The sequence below is a fragment of the Neoarius graeffei genome, chromosome 14 (genome assembly GCF_027579695.1).
Source record: "Neoarius graeffei isolate fNeoGra1 chromosome 14, fNeoGra1.pri, whole genome shotgun sequence".
Classification (NCBI taxonomy): Eukaryota; Metazoa; Chordata; class Actinopteri; order Siluriformes; family Ariidae; genus Neoarius; species Neoarius graeffei.
In genome coordinates this window covers 18,710,778-18,732,579 of record NC_083582.1, presented here as the reverse complement: position 1 = coordinate 18,732,579, position 21,802 = coordinate 18,710,778, and the positions used below count along the sequence as shown (strand labels likewise).

At 41.9% G+C, this 21,802-nt stretch overlaps 1 protein-coding gene across 6 annotated transcripts in view; it reads right to left on the bottom strand.

Moving 5' to 3' along the window:
* Positions 1 to 21,516, bottom strand: part of mapta (microtubule-associated protein tau a) — a 158,571-nt gene extending 137,055 nt beyond the window's left edge. For 5 of the 6 annotated variants that reach the window (XM_060939392.1, XM_060939387.1, XM_060939391.1 and 2 more), the window contains exon 1: positions 15,313 to 15,376. The gene's annotated coding sequence lies outside the window, so the exon portion shown is untranslated. Of the gene's footprint in view, positions 1 to 15,312; positions 15,377 to 21,495 lie in introns of those variants that run through there. The other variant, XM_060939388.1, reaches the window with a different exon arrangement.
* Between the last annotated feature and the right edge of the window lie 286 nt (positions 21,517 to 21,802).

Sequence of the window (21,802 nt, the reverse complement as noted above, 5' to 3'; positions counted from 1 at the left end):
TACACGAATACCTCTGCCCAAGTCATCACACCTGATGGAATGACCAATAGCTTCCTTATCAACACTGGTGTTCTTCAAGGGGATCCACTTGCCCCATTCTTGTTTATCATATGTTTGGATTATGCTCTCCGTACCACCATCGGTGACACTGATGGCCTTACCCTAAGCAGACGGCGTAGTAGGCGTTATCCAGCTAAAAAGTTAGCTAATCTAGACTACGCTGATGATAATGCTCTTTTCAACGACTCACTTACTCAAGCACAAGATCTCTTACAGCGTGTTGAAGTTGCCTGTAAATCCATTGGATTATGTTTGAACGCGGATAAAACGAAGTATATGCATCTGAACGCTCCATCATTTGGCCCTCTATATGCATCAGATGACTGTTATTGAAAGGGTACAGGACTTCAAATACCTTGGTGGATATACTAACTGTGATGTGGACATTAACAAGCATATTGGCCAAGCTTGGGGAGCACTACATTCCCTAGCTGGAGTCTGGAAGTCCCCAATCCAAAAGTCGACAAGAATGAAGGTATTCAAATCGTGTGTTGAGATAATCGTGTGTTAACGTTCAGATTCCTGGACGTTAAACCATTCAAGAACAGTCAGATTAGATGGCACATATACTAAGATGTTACGAGCCATATATGGGGTATCCTGGAAGGAACATTTTACGAACGCCCAACTGTATGGTTCTCTTCCAAGCATTAGCGAAGTGATCCAACGACGACGCCTAGCACTGGCTGGTCATGTGATGCGTAGCAATGAACCTGCTGGAAAGCTCTTGTTGTGGCAGCCAAAATGTAAACGTAGGATTGGTCGCCCTCATAGTACCTTGAGGCAACTTATCAAGGAAGAAACCCGTCTGAATGATGTTAAACTGGTGAGAGTGATGAACGACAGAGTACACTGGAGAACACATTTTGTCATGGTATCACCAATGTTGCAAGACAATGGATGAATCAAAGAAGAAAAGAAAAGGCTAGGCTTTTCCTGGATACTGATTTTGTACCAAATAATGATTACAATCACCTGTTGACATTATTATCTAATTGTTTTAACTCACTTCTAGCCCTAAATTGCCCCGTCCCAACTTTTTTGGAATGGTTTGCAGATCTTGAAATGAAGGAATGGATGTATATTAAAAAATGAAAGGAAGTTGACCAGACAAAACATAAAATATATTGGTTTAATTCTGTCTGCAGTGAAATACAAATCAATTTAGAAATCACTGCTTTCTTTTTTTATTTGCATTTTCCATACCGTCCCAACTTTTTCTGATTAGGGGTTATACTAGCTCCCCTGGTAACTAGTGATGAAAAGCCCATTTAAAGTCCTAAAATGTCTGAACCATTATTGATGCTGAGATTGAATCATCAGGGCTTGTGGTATGCCACCTAAAAGAGTGTACTGTATGATTTGTTGACCCAGAATTTCACAGCAAAACCATGCTCACTGAGGGTACGCAGTTTGTATGTGTGTTTGGGGATGCTGCAGGATCAGGATGCTTTCTTCATGGATGACTGTCCTTGCCTCTCTGATCTAGCTTTACATCACATAAATTTTCCTTCCCTGATCTTGTTCTTTTTCACCCTCTCTTCCATCCTCTCTCCTTCCCTGCTTTTTGAAGAAGCAACCCATTACACAGTAGCTCTAATGTAAGTCCATGGAGAGATGAGAGAAATGCCTAAATGGATACATGCATATCAAACTGCTTTTAGCAAGACATTGTTGACTCACTGTGTATTTATGGCCAGTGCAGGATTGAATGGTCTAGTTGACTGTAGGCTTGTCTACAGTTAGGTCTGGACATTATTTGACAATATGATGCTGGTGAAAAATTAAATACAAATTCAGTTTATTAAGTGTGGTACTACTACTTTATTAGAAAATCATAAATATTATGATCAATATCACTTGTCATAAAAACGTCATCAAGAATTGTGACATATCTTTCCAGAAAGCCTGTTGTTAAATTCTGCAAAGCCATGCAGCTTCAGAACTTAAATCATAAAATGTTGCCAGAATGTCTACTGATTATGTCTGTTCAGTTTTTAGAGAAAATCCATTTTACATTATCTGGTCTCCTTGACCCAAATAAAGGATGCTGTCAAAAGGATATCTCCTGGAATCAGTGTTTACTGCATTACACTGATAGTGAAAATTTAAAATGTTATGGGCACTGCCTAAAATTGGAGCTCCCAATGAGTGTAAAATGTATTTGTAAATGGCAGCCAGAGCTGTCACTCATTATTCATGTTATGGGCGGAGCTGCCAGCCCAGGAAGCTGTAGACGCTCGCTGTTGTGTTTATATTCACTATGTGCTGCCATGGCCCTGTGATGATCTGGCGACTTGTCCAGGGTGTACCCCGCCTTTCGCCCGTAGTCAGCTGGGATAGGCTCCAGCTTGCCTGCGACCCTGTAGAACAGGATAAAGTGGCTAGAGATAATGAGATGAGATGTGCTGCCATCAGAGGTTTAGCACGGTATGTTATAAAGTTTTGCTGTCTGTCATCCTGATATGTCATTCATGCACAATGTAAAGTTTATGTGCACTGTTTATTGAGTGTGTTTTGTTTGTGTTCAATGTATTGGTTGAACTGTGGTTTAACACAAGACTTTGCGCGCAGAGGCTAATGGGGCACATTTGGCTAACTTGTAGAGGTTTGCATGCTTGGTTGAGCAGAGTGAGGTGTGTAACATTCAGAGCATAGTCTGGAAACATTACTCTGCAAAATTGTGCATTTGTTTACAACCATGTTACGTTATTTATTTTGGTTTTGTTTTCTTTAGTTTTCACGGTGTTCGGTGTATGATGTATGCTGTTTGATGTTCGGTGTTCGATGCTATAAGAGGAATAAAATGTATCTGCACCCATCAGAGACTTTCTGTTGTTGTTCTTAATGCCAAGGGCTGCTACAGTGTTTGTCAATAATTCCATGTTATTTTTTTAAACGGAAATTAAAAATAAGTGCTGGATAAAAACCCATCTATCTCAGGGGCGCAGTTGAGACCCTTGGGGGGGGGGGATGTATCCCGTCCCCAGAGTCATGGGGACGTCAATCCGTGCCCCCCACTTTTACAGGGCAAAAAAAACTTAAACCACGTCTTGTGTTGTTGTTCAGGGCAGAGAGGGTAAAAGCGGAGCAAATGTTTGTTACGTTGCGTGTTGTATTTTTGCAAGGGGATCCCCTTATATGCAGACCAGAGTTGAGCTCTCACTCTGACATAGTACGTCAAATTAGTTAGGCATCAACCGTCTCTGGTTCAGGGGTCCTGAAGGAGCTGCCTTATTGGCGCCTGTGACAGTGATATCGGTAACCATAGTGACCACTAATCTATCTGACTGACTGACTGACTGACTTTAATGATTATGCCTATTCTCAGTAATTGTAATTGTAATTTAATTTATTTCTATAGCGCAAAATAACATATGAATGATCTATTGCGCTTTACAAGCTAAAATTTCCAAAATTATATGATAAAACAAAAAATACTAAAATTGCAACTTATATAATAAAAATCTTATTTATATATTTATAATTAAGATAGCTTGACTATAAAATAAAACAAAAATAATAATAATAAAGTTCTATAGAGTTATAAATTATAGGCTTCCCTGAAAAGATGAGTCTTCAAAAGACGCTTAAAATCGTCTATATTCTGGGACTGGCGGATTACTTGTGGAAGTGCATTCCACAGTGCGGGGGCTGCCGCTGCGTACGACCTGTCACCTAGCGTCTTCCTAGCTGTCCGCGGTCTGTTTAAAACTGGCGCTTCGAAAAACCTTAAATGATATCTAGTTTTCTTCACCGAGATTAAGTCGGAGAGATAACTAGGTGACAGGCCATATAAAAAGTAGTAGCCTAACAACTGTGTGTGAACTATGAAGCCAACGAAAAAACAAAAAGTTATTACAGCGTTTTTTCAAAAAACAAATCATGTAAGTAGGCTATCCAATCCCTTACATGTTGTCTGTTGACCGTATACAGTTCCCATAATGTGTCAGAGCCATGTTCGTTTGTAATGGGGAGCAGCTAACAGGCTATGGTAATGTAAAATGATCTTCTTTAGTGTATGTGTATCCATATTATGCTAATGTTAAAATTAGTTGTCAACGTCAATGTGTTAAGGCAGGTTTCACGCAGATTAATTTAGCTCTTCCTGACATAATTCCAGCAAGTGATGCGCCGTTTCGTTAGTCAACATTGCTGGAAAGTGAGGCAAAGAATGCGAAGAGATGTCCAGGGCTGCTGCCTGGCTGCTGCTCCCACACGCAACAGGCAGGCAGTAAAGTTAGGGCACAGAACTGAGGCAGAACGCAGTTTTAGTGGGTTACGGAGATTGAAAACATGGTTGCAGTCAACCATGAGCCAAAAAAGACTGAATGGAGTTGCAGTGTGCCATACTCACCAGGAGAGGCTGGACAATTTGAACAGACAAGAAATTGCCCAGCAGTATGTTCAGGGAAATGAAAGGAGGAGAGAGGTTTTTGGGTCCTTTACATAAGCTAATCTGTTTCTGGACAGTAAATTTGTTGTAAAGTTTGCACTGGAGGGAATTAATTTAAAACTGTCATGTAGATTACTTTTATAGGCTACTATTTTATTTTATGTAAAAGTGCTGTTAAAGTGTTTGCAAGGCACGCTAAGTGGGAAACAAATAATTTCAATTTTATTTTTTTGTTCATAGGGCTTTTTCTGTTTTCTCAAAGAATTAGTATGGTGAAATGTTTAAATAAAACATATTTTGCAGAAGGCATGAGGTTTTGGGTGGTAATTGATTGGCACGCTAGACAAATGAAATATCTATCATGTATGGGTAGTGTTGATCAGCTAAGCCTTTGACAATCATTGTTGCACCATAGTTTCAAATAAGTATCTAATTTTTATTGTTTTTATTGCAATCCACTGGCCCAAATGACACAAAATAACTAATCGAGCACCAGTTAAGGTTAAAGTTAATTAAATACTAGGCCTAAGTTAATGTTAAAGTAATTAAGTACTAGCCTAACTGAGGTACAGTTGAAATGCTGACAGCTTGGTCCCCCCCAGTTCTAAAATCCTATCTGCACCCCTGATCTATCTTATGTAAATAAAGATACGCATTTCATTGTCTGGTGGTCGAGTGTTTATGAAATACGTTGTCTTGCACTTACGATTGGGTTCCCTGTGGTGGTACATGTACGTTGTTTGTACAGAAGTCGCACGATCACAAAAGCCACCAAAAACTAGGTTGATGCATTACCATATTCTCTTAAGTATGAAGCTCTGCTAATATAGAGTAAAAGAAAAATGTGCCAGTCATAACATCCATCAATACTCATGTGTAACATAACATCCATCAATACTCAGAAATACCATTTCTGTTATTCTGTGCACTTAGTGTGGTTTTGTGAGCTCATGCAGTCATGTCATGTGGAGAAAACTCCCCCGCCCTTTTTTTTTGTTGATCAGTTTACAGCTGTTGTGTCTTTATACAATAAAGAAGTCTGAGCAGTGAGAAAGATCTGGCGTTGCTGCAAGGCAATCTGGGAAACGGGACCATGTAGAATCCCATAAACATGAACTTCTGGAATTCAGTTCGTCATGGTTCTATTGGGAGGACTAATGGCCTAAGTCTAGCAGCTGCACATTTACAATGAACAATGTAATCCACAAGGCCTGTGGGACTGATTCATATCTCAGCCTGCTGTGCCAGTTTGTCTAAGGAGGACACTGGTGTTGTAACAAGCTTATTCCTAATTCCCCTCTGTCGCTCCAGTTAAACACTCATGCAAGAATGCTTCTTTGAGAAGTTGCTAAAAAATTTTTCTTCTCTTTGAAATCCTACCAATATTAGCACAGGCTTTTCTGCAGACGGCTCATGGAATATCACACGGTGTAGTAAATATTTATAAGCCAGTGCTGAATAGAGTCTTTTTGTCAAAAAAGTAGTACATGTGCATTAAATTGGATTGATTGTAGGATCTAAAAATACAATTAATTCTCTGTTAGGAAGCTCTGAGCAAGAGAACAGGAACATTATTATGAATCTGTACTGCAAGCTACTGGTCTGAAATGTGGTGTCTATGACTTGCATTATGTAGCTGGCTGAACTTTAATTGGGAGGGAAGGATTTTTGGCACCAGAATACCAGGATGTTTAAAACATCCATCCATTATCCATAACCGCTTATCCTGTGCAGGGTCGTGGGCAAGCTGGAGCCTATCCCAGCTGACTATGGGCGAGAGGCTGGGTACACTCTGGACAAGTCGCCAGGTCATTGCAGGGCTGACACATAGAGACAAACAGCCATTCACACTCAGTGCCAATTTACAGCCACCAATTAACCTAACCTTGTCTTTGGACTCCGGGGGAAAGCAAAGCACCCAGAGGAAACCCATGCAGACACAGGGAGAACATGCAAACTCCACACAGAAAGGCCCCCCGTCGGCCACTGGGCTTGAACCCAGAACCTTCTTGCTGTGAGGTGACAGTGCTAACCACTGTGCCACCCATATTTAAAACAGTGTTGTTTTTAAAAGGATCATATAAAACACGAGTTGTAATACACTCTTATATGAGTGTATTATATAAGGCCGCCTTCAGGAGCAGGGATAGGGAGGCGATGAAAGCAGCACAGCAGGAGGTAAAACGCTGCATGAGGGAAGCTAAGGACAGCTACAGGAGAAAGGTGGAGCAGAAGCTGAAGGAAAACAGCATGAGGGAGGTCTGGGAAGGTGTGAAAACCATCACAGGCCACAATACAAAGACCAGAGTCATTGACTACGTTTACATGCACGTCCAAATCAAGCTGCTGTTGGTAATCGAGCAAAGGGTCCCAGCAGGGGTGCCAGAGAAATCCAATCCTACATGCACAAGTGAAATCGGGCTATTGTGCAAGGTGCATTGTGCACCCGAGCCACACGTGGCGCTACACGCCCCATCGTGTTGGTACACTTCCGGTTGTCGTCATGAAGAAGAGCTATAGTGTTGCCAGATACTGCTGACGTTTTCCAGCCCAAAACATGTTCAAATCCGCTAAAATGCACTTAAAACCCCCAATCTGGCAACACTAGCAGTTCCGTGTTCAAGCTGTTAGGCTTGCTCTAACAGACTATGGCTACAAACTGTCCGGCGCAGACCACTGTTTTGTAAGACAACTTATTTTGCACAATAATATTTTTCTAAAGTCCATTTTTTGCTTACAAAAAAATATTTTTTTTATTACAATTTAACTTATGTCTTAATAAACACACAAAAAGTTCAATTGTTTTGTTTTTATTGACATTCTTCAGATGTTGGACACACACATATATATATATATATATATATATATATATATATATATATATATATATATATATATATACACACACACAAATACAATGACTTGTTTATATACACAATTCACAGCTATGCAACAGCTGTACAGATGTATTTGGTGATACAGTAAGTGAGCTAAATTTTAACAGTGCAAACAATGCCACAAAAAGAAAAGATTCATGCCGTTGTCATGATTCGTTGTCATGCCGACCGAGGCTGTTGTGTTTCCTGCTTGTGGTCTCGTCACTCGTCACTTCTGGAAGTAGCTCGACAACTAGCTCGATAGGGTATACATGCTCAACGTAGCTCGGCAGAAATCGCATAATCTAGGTCGTGTAGCTCGATTCCGAGAAATCAAGTTCGGTTCAATTTCAGCCGAATTAAGGTGTATACATGGCATTTTGAACTTCGATTTCAGTCGAGCAACGGCAGAAATTCGATTCTCTCTATGTGCATGTAAACGTAGTGATTGAGGGGACAGTGGAGAGGGCGAATGAGTTGAATGACTTCTTCAACTGGTTCAACCAGCCCACGTCCCCCCCACCCTCTCCCTCACTGCAGCCATCTCTCCTTCTTCCCTCAACACACCTCCCCCCAGTCATCACAGCAGCCCCCTCCTCCCCCTTATCCCCCACCTCAACACAGACTCCTCCATGCATTACTGCAGATCAGGTCAGAGGTCAACTGAGGAAGCTTCACCCCAGGAAAGCAGCAGGCCCGGAAAAGGTGTGTCCCCGACTACTGAAGACCTGTGCTGCTGAAATGGGTGAACCACTCCAACGCATCTTCAACCTCAGCCTGCAGCTGGGGAGAGTGCCCACCCTCTGGAAGACATCATGTATCATTCCAGTTCCCAAAAAGTATCAGCCCAGCGAGCTGAACGACTTCCGACCGATGGCACTCACTTCACATCTGATGAAGACGTTGGAGCGGCTCTTCCTCAGCCTCCTCAGACCCCAGGTACAACATGCCCAGGACTGTCTGCAGTTTGCGTACTGGGCAGGTGTTGGTGTGGAAGACGCCATCCTCTACCTGCTACATCCGAACCCACTTGCATCTGGATAAGGGAAATGGCACAGTGAGGATCCTCTTGTTGGACTTCTCGAGTGCTTTCAACACCATCCAGCCCCTATTGCTTCAGGACAAACTGAACAAGATGTGAGTGGGCCCCTGCCTGGTCACCTGGATCTCCAGCTACCTCACTGACAGGCCGCAGTACATCAGGCTGAAGGACATCACGTCTGACACTGTGATTAGCAGCACCAGAGCACCCCAGGGCACGGTGCTGACCCCTCTTCTCTTCACCCTGTACACCGCAGACTTCTGCTACAACTCAGAGCTGTGTCACATTCAGAAGTTTGCCGATGACACAGCCATCGTTGGGTGACGACAGAGAGGAGGAGTATAGGAGCCTGGTGAGGGACTTTGTTGTGTGGTGCAACAAGAATCATCTGCAGCTCAACACCTCGAAGACCAAGGAGCTGGTCATTGACTTTGGGAAGTCCAGACCAAGGTCACGACCAGTTCTGATCGAGGGAGTCGAGGTGGAGGCTGTGGATTCCTACAAGTACATCGGGCTGTGGCTGGACAGCAAGCTGGACTGGACTTGCAACACCAAACACTTATACAGGAAGGGACAGAGCAGGCTATACTTCCTTAGGAGGCTGCGGTCCTTTAACATCTGCAGGAAACTCCTGTGGATGTTCTATCAGTCTGTGGTCGCCAGTGTCCTGTTTTACACCGTGGTGTGCTGGGGGGGCAGCACATCCAAGAAGGACACATCCAGGCTGGACAAACTGATCAGGTGGGCTGGCTCTGTGGTTGGCATGAAGCTGGACTCTCTGGTGATGGTGGCAGAGAAGAGGTCTATGGACAAACTATTGAACATCATGGACGATGCCAGTCACCCTCTGCACACCATCATCAGCAACCAGAGGAGCCTGTTCAGTGACAGAATGCTCCTTCCCAAGTGCAGGATGAACAGGCTCAAAAACTCCTTTGTCCTTCACGCCATCAGACTGTACAACTCCTCTCTGGGGGGGAGGAGAGGTAACAGGAGGAGTAGCCTAGCCTAACAATAAGCAATACCAGACAATGTGCAATATAATGTGTAATATAAAGTGCAATATCTCTCCTGCCACCCACCCTCTCCCCCCTTTCCCCCCTCCCCCCTCTCTCCCGTTCCTCTCTTCCCCATATCTTATTCTTTTTATATTTGTATATGTAAATACTTAATTTATTTTAATTTATCTAGAAGTTTTCCTCTGTTTATTTTCTCTGTTTATCTGTAATGATGCTGCTGGAATCTTAATTTCCCTGAGGGAACCCTCCCAAAGGGATCAATAAAGTTTTATCTAATCTAATCTATCTAATCTAATCTTAGTCATATGCTATAAGAATGTCAAATATTGTAGATATGAACTGTTGCAGGGGTGGCACGGTGGTTTAGTGGTTAGCGCTGTCACCTCACAGCAAGAAGGTCTGGGTTCAAGCCCCGTGGCCGACGAGGGCCTTTCTGTGTGGAGTTTGCATGTTCTCCCCGTGTCTGCGTGGGTTTCCTCCGGGTGCTCCAGTTTCCCCCACAGTCCAAAGACATGCAGGTTAGGTTAACTGGCGACTCTAAATTGACCGTAGGTGTGAACATGAGTGTGAATGGTTGTCTGTGTCTATGGCTACGTTTACAGTAGACCGTATCTATCTCGGTTTCTTCGTGGATGCACTGTCCGTTTACATTAAACCACCGGGAAACGGGAATCCGCCAGCGTCCACGTATTCAATCCAGATCGTGTCAGCTACGGTGCTGTGTAAACATTCAGAATACGCGGATACGCTGTGCTGAGCTCTAGCTGGCGTCTCATTGGACAACGTCACTGTGACATCCACCTTCCTGATTCGCTGGCGTTGGTCATGTGACGCGACTGCTGAAAACCGGCGCGGACTTCCGCCTTGTATCACCTTTCATTAAAGAGTATAAAAGTATGAAAATACTGCAAATACTGATGCAAATACTGCCCATTGTGTAGTTATGATTGTCTTTAGGCTTGCCATCCTTCCACTTGCAAGTAGTAAGTGATATGCGCTGGGATCACACACACAGCGGCTCAGTCCCGAATCGTGGCTTGTGCACTTCACTCGCGCGCTGTGTGAGCTGCACAGGGCCGGAGTGCGCACCCTCCAGAGGGCACTCGCTGTTCAGGGCAGAGTGATTTGGAGTGCAGGATGCCTGCGGAGCCGAGCGTATCCGTGTATTGGTGTTGCTATGTGCACGCAAATCGTGTATTGGCGTTGCTGTGTGCACACTAATCGTTTCAAAAACGTTAATCTGATGATCCGCTGATACGGTCTAATGTAAACATGGGCTATGTGTCAGCCCTGTGATGACCTGGCGACTTGTCCAGAGTGTACCCTGCCTTTCGCCCGTAGTCAGCTGGGATAGGCTCCAGCTTGCCTGCGACCCTGTAGAACAGGATAAAGCAGCTAGAGATAATGAGATGAGATGAGATGAACTGTTGCATGTGGTCACATGTATGTTGAAAGTTCTTGCACTATCTTGCCGGTTTCAATTCCTGGACATAGCTTGAACATTTTGCTGAGTTCTGATGAAGAATAATATTCACGTCACAAATGTACATGTATTATGTAAATCCTATTAAATCATCCACTGATCTGTCAAGCGGGCGGCACGGTGGTGTAGTGGTTAGCGCTGTCGCCTCACAGCAAGAAGGTCCTGGGTTCGAGCCCCGGGGCCGGCGAGGGCCTTTCTGTGTGGAGTTTGCATGTTCTCCCCGTGTCCGCGTGGGTTTCCTCCGGGTGCTCCGGTTTCCCCCACAGTCCAAAGACATGCAGGTTAGGTTAACTGGTGACTCTAAATTGACCGTAGGTGTGAATGTGAGTGTGAATGGTTATCTGTGTCTATGTGTCAGCCCTGTGATGACCTGGCGACTTGTCCAGGGTGTACCCCGCCTTTCGCCCGTAGTCAGCTGGGATAGGCTCCAGTATGAGATGAGTATGAGATGAGATGATCTGTCAAGCAACTTACAAGCAACTACTGCTTTCACTGGGACTGGGACTCCTTAATTCTAAATTTGTTCAACAATAGTCTCAGTGAATTGCCTTTAACTGTGGAATTAACTATGGTCCTTATTTCTTACTTCCACATTCCAGCAGTGCATTAAGTATGTAAGTAAAACATGAAGGTAAAGGCACTTGAACAGTTCTTTTTTGTTTTTACCGACATCAAGATAGAGTTTTTTCTCCATCCATCCATACTGCTTATCCATCAGGGTAAGCAGTATAAACCAACCCAGGGAGCTGGAACTAGGGTTAGGGTTAGTGCATGTAAACCCTATCGAGCTACGTATTGCTACGTGAATGTAAACCCTATCGAGCTACGTGAACTGGCTGACTTCGGGCGAGAAGCAGGATACACCCTGGACAGGTCACTGATCTATCACAGGGCTAACACAGAGACAAATAGCCATTCACTCTCACTTTCACACCTACAACCAATTTAGTCAGTACGTTTACATGCACATCCAAATCGAGCTGCTGTTGGTAGTCGAGCAAAGGGTCCCAGCAGGGGTGCCAGAGAAATCCAATCCTACATGCATACTGTGAAATCGAGCTACTGAGTGAGGTGCATTGTGCACCCGAGCCACAGGTGGCGCTACATGCCCCATCGTGTTGGTACACTTCTGGTTGTCATCATGAAGAAGAGCTATTCAAGAGTATAAACAAAGGGACTACAGGCGGAAATTAGCATGTACTGCTATAACCTGGTACAGACATCTGTCCTTACCACAAGGATAATGTTTAATTTGTACACTGTCCCTTTTAAAAATAAAATAAACTCTAAACTCTAAGAAGAGTGTTTGTAGTTTGTATGTACGAACAGAAGTATTCCTAATAAAGTGGGCGGCTAAGGTGAAGTGTCATGCTGACCGAGGCTGTTGTGTTTCCCGCTTGTGGTCTCGTCACTCGTCACTTCCGGAAGGGGCAGTGCTGAAGTAAGTAGATCGAATACGTAGCTCGATAGGGTTTACATGCACTAAGTAGCTCGGCAGAAATCGCATAATCTAGGTCGTGTAGCTCGATTGCGAGAAATCAAGTTCGGTTCAATTTCAGCCTAGCTAAGGTGTTTACATGCCATTTAGAACTTCGATTTCAGATGAGCAACGGCAGAAATTCGATTTTCTCTATGTGCATGTAAACGCATTGAGTGTCACCAGTTAACCTAATGTAACCACAACTCTTTGGACTGTTGGAGGAAACCAGAGCACCCAGAGGAAATCCATGCAGGCACGAGGAGGACATGCAAACTCCCACATAGAAAGGTCCCAGTTGGCTACGACATTCAAACCAAAAACCTTCTTCCTGTGAGGCAACAGTGCTAACCACTGCACCACTGTAGCACTTTATGTTCAAAATAAACACCAGCTTTCAGAACTTCTTGCAGTTGATTTAGATTATATCAGAAAATCCTTGAATAACTTATTAAACTTACATTTAGTATGTCCATGTCCCAGCCAAATAAATGAAATTACCCAGCTTTCCTTTTGATAGACTTTGATTTATGTAAACATTTCTATGTGTAGTCAATTCCATTTCAGTAGGGACTCTCAAATATGATTCGACAGGACAAGAGTCCAATCAAGTTTGGTGATTTCAGGACTCCAACACACCTGATTCAACTCATTCATTGATTCCCCAGGTTCAATAATTGTTTATGAGCAGTAAATTGACCATGCTTTGGACTTATTTGAAGTACAGATGGGCAGCATTTAGGATCTCAAACAACTACAGGTAAATGCTCAGATTGCATTATATTATATGGACAGGAGTGTTTTCCTGGGAAATACACCGCTAGTATTTTTCATACGAGCTCCGTCCGGGACATGGAGAACCAAAATCATGACATAAATCTCTACACGTGACGAAATCGACGAATTGTTTTCATAAATTTGGGTACTTTTTGTTTGTGAAAGTGTCTATATAATAAAAAGAAAATCACACGTTGGCTTGAAGATATGAAATTGAGCTTCTCGTGTTGAAAAACTCGCATTTTTCATACACATTGCAGAGCCGAGTGACATATTTCCAGATATTTCACTCCAATGACATAATTCCAGTGTTTTCCGCTGACTAGACGTGTGTTGTCAAAATGGCGAACCGGTTAAAAATTAAAATTATTTTGATTAACTTGCATTTTTTTGTGGATGTGTCCATATAACATTACACGGTGGCACGAAGATCTGAAGTTTATCTTCTCATGTTGAAAACATTTTCACTTGTATGTTCACCACTCGAAAATAAACTTCATATCTTCATGCAACCATGTAATATCCTTTATATATCACACATAAGTTGCTTTGGATCAAAGTACAGTATCTACAGTATCTGGAATTAATGTAAAAGTGTAAATGATCTATCAGTTCTAAAATCTGAGAAAGTATATTTTCTCCAAAAACACACTTGTAATACCATCATGTAATGTCTGTTGCATTTCTTTTCTCAAACAGATCACCAGCTCCTGAAATGAAAACCTTTCTTTGCTTAGGTTGAAAGCAACTTAACATATGTATGGCGAGGCGTCCACACAATACACACAATAGTCCAATAAGAACAACATCTGCTACATAAAGCATGTTTTCCTAGTCCAGTTCTCGAGACCCTTCAGACGATCCACATATTTGCTTTCTCCCTTTACACCTGAATCACCAATGAAGAACAATGAACACATGATGCAGATGTCTGAGCAGAAACGTGGGCCACATGGTAGTCTGTTGAGGATTGGATTGGAAAACAATGGCTTAAGATGCATCAGTGGAATCAATGAAGATGTCATCTGTCACTAGAAGGAATAGCTGCAGAATCAGGATGATTAACCATTCAGAGCCCTATTTCACCCCCATCTCCAATACAATTAGGTCCATGTAGGTGCAGGATAACAGGCTTAATAATACATGAGCACTCCATGTATCATAGAGGCAATGCATGATAGACATGTACAGACACAAGCCCGCGCGTGATCACTTGGTTATAATTTTGCATTTCTTTGCCTATGACTACGACTGACGACAAGGCCAGGCCTTTTATTTATTTTTTTTGGCATAGTCAGGTGCACGACTATAGGCGATGTCAGGAGACAGGAAATCGTCTGGAACCGACAAAGAGCATGCATTTTCATCTATATGAGAAAATACGCCAGGTCGCGCTTTTGAGCAAATTTAAATGTCTAAGATGCTTCCATGAGCGCGCGCGCGATGCTGATGAGATGCTTTGTATGTGTTTACGTATGGCGAGGCGTTCATTAGGAAAAACACACAATAGTCCAATAAGAACAACATCAGCTACAGCGGCGCTCTTATTTATCTAAATATGGCAGGAAATGGGAATCATCATCATCATCAACAACAACAACATTCTGATAAAACACTGCTTTAATCAAGTAATAAAGGAAAACCAGGTCAATTAGAAGGACATATATATGTATATATTTATTTATTTATTATGGCACTTGGCCACCAGTGTAATGGTATTTATTATGGCACTTCCACTCCCTATATATATATATATATATATATATATATATATATATATATATATATACAGGGAGTGGAAGTGTCATAATAAATACCGTTACACTGGTGGCCGGATCTGAGAATAAAGTAGAAAGGCGGGTTCATTCTTCAGCCGTTGCCTTTTATAGACAGGGTTTTTTGTTTGTTTGTTTGTTTGTTTGTTTGTTTGTTTTGTTTTGTTTTTGTATTTTTTATAACATTTAGTAATTTAAGATTTTCCCGAGCAATAGTTTATTTCTGTGCGGGCCCGACGGTTTCCCAGCGCAATCACAGATAATCAAAAATAAATAACAAATACACAACATGCGCCGCTTTTAAAACCCGACAAGGTCATAAAGGCATGATTCCTGATATATCAGCGTCGAATGCAACAAAAATAATAAATTAATAACCCAGTCATAGATGAACGAGCTTTGCTTACCTGCCCTGCCGACGGCGTTATTGTCTCTCTGCAGCTGCAGTCGCACACTGCTGCCTAATGCACTTACTTCAGCGACCTGATGGAGGCCAGGGGCGCTATAAACGCATTCCTGGTTGTACTCCATTTCCCCATATGTTCTTGCCTTCAATGCACTGGGACAGAATCAGTACATTCTAGAAACCTGGATGATGCATTAAAACACACCTTTACATGAGGATATGTTCCATCCGTCCATCCATCCATTATCGGTAACTGCTTATCCTGTGCAGGATCATAGGCATGCTGGAGCCTATCCCAGCTGACTGTGGGCGACAGGCAGGGCAGGGTACACCCTGGACAAATCGCCATGTCATCTCAGGGCTGACACATAGAGACAAACAACCATTCACACTCACATTCACACCTACCATCAATTTAAAGCCACCAATTAGCCTAACCTGCATGTCTTTGGACTGTGTGGGGGAACCAGAGCAGATACGAGGAGAACATGCAGATTCTACACAGAAAGGCCCCTGTCAGCCACTGGGCTTGAACCCAGAACCTTCTTGCTGTGAGGTGACAGTGCTAACCACTAAATCACCATGCCACCCAGATATATTCCTCCTATTCCGAATTTATTCAATCTGACATGATGTTTTGTAACATGTTCTGTAATACTAGTAAGGCAGCCATGGCCTGAAGGTTAGAGAAGCAGCCTTGGGCCCAAAGTGTCACCAGTTTAATTCCTGGGACTGGCAGGAAAAAGATGAGGGGAGCTGAGTGAATGAGCAGCACTTTCCCCTCTCTCTGTATCATGGCTGAAGTGCCCTTGAGCAAAGCATCTAACCCCCAACTGCTCCCCGGGTGCTGTAGCATAGCTGCCCACTGCTTTGGGTATGTATGTGTGCTCATTGCTCACTTGTGTGTTCACTGCTTCAGATGGGTTAAATGCAGAGGAGGAATTTCACTATGTTTGAGTGTACATATACATAAATAAAGGCTTCTTCTTCTCTTTAATACTAGTAATACTAAATTTCTCCACCTGGGGATCAGTAAGTGTTATCTTGCTTTATCTTTTCTTCCCTTGTTTTATCTTAATACATAGCTTAACTCAGCAAGAATGTTTTCTTTAAGTCCATCATGTCTGAAAAGTCAGACATGCAGATTAGTTCAATTGGCTAATCTGTGCCCATAGGTGTGAATGTGAGCATGAATGACTGTCTGTTTGTCTGTGTTGGCCCTGCGATGGATTGGTGACCTGTCCAGGGTGTACCCCAATGTCAGCTGTGATTGGCTCCAGTTTCCCTGTGACTTGCAATGGATAAATGGTATAGCAAAAGAATATGTACAACATGTGCTCTACATGTTCACCCTTACTCTATGTGGAGCTATTTGTTACATTACCTCCGGTACATGGTATAAGAAGTCAAATATGTCTTGTCAGAGGACCTATTACAGTGATAGCTCAGTGGTTAAGATGTTGGATTTCTTATTGGAAGGTTGTGAGTTTAAATCCCAATACTGCCACTTCTGGGCGCTTGAGCCTTTAACCCTCAACTGCTTACCTTCTATAAATGAGCTAAATGGATGTTGTTCAGGTTAAGAGTATTTGCCAAATGCCATAAAACATGAGTGTTTTTGCAGCTTTTGTTCAACATGGAGTATTTGGAACCAGATTCCCATTGGTTCCTGACCTTTTGGACACCTGGTAGGCCTACTGGGTATTTTATACCTATTTCATAAACTTACACTGTGTACATGATCTCACTTTTAATTTTAATTGATAAATTTAGTAAATGATCAGGGATCCTCAGTATATACAAATTTACATTTAAAATTGGGTGGCACAAAGGTGCAGCAGGTAGCGATGCCACCCCATAGTTCCAGGGTCCCCGCTTCAATTGTAAACTTGGTTTACTGATAGACAGAGTTTTTGTGCAGGTTCTGTCTGTGTATGCATGGGTTTCCTTCACCTCTAGAAGTATGCAGGTACTCTAAGCCCATGTTTACATTAGACCATATCAGCGGATCATCAGATTAACGTTTTTAAAACGATTAGTGTGCACACAGCAACACCAATACACGATTTGCATGCACACAGCAATACCAATACACGGATACGCTCGGCTCCGCAGGCATCCTGCGCTCCAAATCACTCCGCCCTGAACAGCGAGTGCCCTCTGGAGGGTGCGCACTCCGGCCTTGCGCAACTCACAGAGCACGCGAGTGAAGTGAACAAGCTGTGATTCGGGACTGAGCCGCTGTGTGTGTGATCTCAGCGCATATCACTTACCACTTGCAAGTGGAAGGATGGCAAGCCTAAAGACAATCATAACTACACAATGGGCAGTATTTGCATCAGTATTTGCAGTATTTTCATACTTTTATACTCTTTAATGAAAGGTGATACAAGGCGGAAGTCCGCGCCGGTTTTCAGCAGTCGCGTCACATGACCAACGCCAGCGAATCAAGAAGGTGGATGTCACAGTGACGTTGTCCAATGAGACGCCAGCTAGAGCTCAGCACAGCGTATCTGCGTATTCTGAATGTTTACACAGCACCGGAGCTGACACGATCTGGATTGAATACGTGGACGCTGGCGGATTCCCGTTTCCCGGCGTTTCCAGGCGGTTTAATGTAAACGGACAGTGCATCCGCGAAGAAAATGAGACAGATATGGTCTAATGTAAACGTAGCCTTAATTGGTGTGGATGAGTGTGTGAATCTGTGTGATTGTGGTGCCTTGTGATGGCAGTCCATATGGCTTGCGTCTAGTGTTCCTAGCATAGGCTCTGGACCTACTATGACCCTAACCAGTATAAAACATTTACTGAAGATGATTGAATTAAATGTTTAATATGGAAAATGTTGTTGTATAACTTACAGCTTTCCAGTACATGTTCAAACTTAGGAAGGAATTCACAAAGGAAAAGGTTATCTCTCATTGTCTGAGTTGTTATTCATTTTTTATAGATTACAGTAAGTCCTACTGTCTACTCAACTACATCAGCATGTGCAATCTCACTAAATGTTAAGTCGTAGACGTGGTTAGAGAAATTTACTTGTGGGAAAGAGAATGGATCAGATTTCCATTACCTGTTCTATATATTACTGAAAAGAAGCAAATGTCAGACATAAAGTTGATCTTGACTGATTAACATTTTGGCCAAGAGGAGAATAGTTTAAATTAGCCAATCTATTAACCTATGAGGTTTCATTCAGAGTACACTTTTGAATTAAATTTCTTTTCACTGCGTGTGATGAAGATAGCTACTGGGTTGGTAAGCTTGTTGCTCATATAAGCAAGCTATAAAATAAAGGTAAACATATTTACAGACTATATTTGGTACATTTTATAAATCCAACACTCCCAAAGCTGAGACAAACAAGTGAACGTAAACACATGCTAATACCAGTAATTGTTTTTCTCTCTGATAAAAGTGAAGGAATTCACTTGGGAAGGAAAGTTCTGGGCACATGCCTAAATGTCGATGATCCTGGCTCCATCCATGCAAACTGAATTGTGTTGTACTTGATTCTGGGAGAGTAGTGTTTGGAGACATGGTCAGAGTTCTGTTTATTATCAGCACTCTTGTTATAACACAAGTAGCCTATGCAGACATGATTACAGCTGTTCCTAAATTTCCATGCATTACAGAATTTGCTCTCCTGGCTGTGGTCCAAACTAGTTTCTGGCAAATCAAAGCCACAGAATCATAATGGTAAGAAGAATGAGGTGCTGATAGATGTTTTAGATATTAAATTGGTAAAGCATAGTCAAGAGCCTTCATAACTAACTCAGTAAGATGCCAGTTTAGTACCAGTAACCAGAACACAAAATATCCAGTCTATCAGACTTCAGTGGCCTGAGAAATTCTGCACAGCTATGAAATCCCAGGAGATTTTTCTGTGATTCAAATTGCTGTGAGAATGTTGGGGACCACCATTTTTTCTGTCTCTGTCTCTCACACACTCACATTTTCTTTTTGGAAATAAGCCCAGGAAAACATCTGTCGCTTTATTTTCCCAGAGTTGAGGAAGGAGCTTTGTCTCAGGGCTGGGCTCTACTGTTTGGCAGGTGTCTGCATATCCAGATCTGAGTGTATGAATCTGGTTAACCTGCACAGCATTAACCTTATGATATTAGGATAGTAAAGGTCTGCACTCTTTTTTTCAGGAACTATGGATAGTGCACACATACCACTGTATATATGCAAAGCATTCAGTCACAGTGCAAATAAAGGGTAATAACGAAGCTGGGGTTTGTGGGGGGGTATAAATAAGTGTAAATAAATAATGAAGATGTGCTAAAGATTGTTCAATAATCCAGTTAGACCTGTTATACAACAGTGGGATTATGCTATAGTGCGGAATATAAATCCCATGTTTGGCCAGTAGATGTCAGTAGAGAACATGACATTGTGAAAGAACACTCTAGAAACTGATCAGAGGTGGAAAAACTCGGGTGCAGAAAGTAAAAACCCTGCCACATTTTTTCTCCAGCCAATTCAATGAACCAGCTGATCCTAATTACCACATCCCCTAAGCCAGGTTGATGAGCTAATTGGTGAAATCACCTGTGTTGAGAGCACAGGCAGAAGGAAAACCTAAGCAGGATTTTTACTTTGTCAATCCAGTTTTTCCACCTCTGAAACTGATGACATCAACAGCAAGTTTATATATATATATATATATATATATATATATATATATATATATATATATATATATATATATAATCTCATTAGCTCTAGCCGCTTTATCTTGTTCTACAGGGTCGCAGGCAAGCTGGAGCTTCTGTGATAAAATGTTGCAGTAAACACGTGTTGACTTTTTTTTTTAAGTATGTTAGTGCCACTGTACTGTCTAGTCCTTAATCTATAGTTTCCATTTTTTTCTTTATTAAACTTTACTGTTTTTTAATAAATTATACTAATAATTAATGATAAATATTAGATACATTATTATTATTATTATTATTATTATTATTATTATTAATAATTCTTAGCATGATTTCAAATTCAAATTTTATCGGTCACACACACACACACACATACAGAGAGTAACATGCAGTGAAATGCTTTTTATGACTATCTGGTGATATAAAACAGAATTTACATTAAATAAATATTTAATTACATCAAAGTAATAAAAGATAAAAGATAAAAATATGATATAAAAGATAGACAGCAGAAAATGTATGGACTATATTTGGAATAAAATGTTATGTGCAGTATGTGCAGTACAATGCTGTGTGATATCAAGCACACAGCATTGATGTCACAGCATTGTACTGCACATACAACTGCAATACAATGTAGTGAAATAGATGCAGTGAAAAGTTGTATATATGGATTTTGATCCACTGAGACCCTGATCAAGATAAAGTGGGAACTGATGATGATACATCTATCCTGGGTGCGATTTGCTGGGGGGGGATCATCCCCCCCTCTGGTTTTTATCTCTGCTGAAAAAAAATCCTCGGGGACAACCCCGTCAATAAAACAAACAAACCAAAAAAAAAGTTGACATGACAGGCATGTTGTGACACAGTTTTCTATGGTCTACATTGCACTCACTTTCAAAATGACCCGAAGTGGCAGCTTTGATGTTCACGAACGTCCCCAGCAAATAGATACATTGTAGATAATAACAATATCTTTGCTTCTATCATGCAGGGATGCAAACAGCGCGCCTTTTGGCGGATGCCGCCTTTTTCACGGCCGATTTTTTTTTTTAGGGGGGACGTTGGAGTGTCTGATTATAATTTCAAAGTAAATTCTGTATTAAAATTACTAAATAAGCAAATCCGTTACAGTCCATGAAACAGGAAGTATAAGGATGAGAAAAAAAACACTTTAAATCGGAAAGCTACGCACCAGGGCCGTGCAAAGACCTTTGGAGGGGCAGGGGCTCAACATTCAAAAAAGGGCACTTAACAAATTTTTCACACAAGTTAACTTTATTCAAAACTATTCAGCCTTAAGTTTTCAAAGCTGCTAGAATATGTTATTAACGCCGTCGTTCAAACTAAAGTTTCCGAATCTGCCACGTTAATGAAATGGATGGAGCAAACGGTTTAAATGTAGCCTAGGCGGCTTCATTAAATGATAAACAACCCTACGCATTTACTGTTGTGTTCTAAGCTGCACAATATTGCATGTTCAGATAAGAAATGAAAGGAGACTTTCAGTGTGACCTTACCATGCCGTTCCTCGCACTGTCTCCCACTGTCAACTGCCTGCATGCGCTTTCTGCACGGAGGGTCACTGAATGCATGACGTCACGGATTGATGCCTGCATTTACATAGAAAAACGTTATTTTATAAATCTATAATTTCATATATTATTGTCAAATTGTAGCGAATATTGATGTTGGAGCTAACTTATCTTTTACAAATATTAAAAAAAACAACAACAAAACAGTCCCTATGAAAAGGGCACTTTGGACAGCAAACAGAAAAGAGGCAGGGGCTAGAGCACCTGTAGCACCAGTTCATTGCACGTGGGT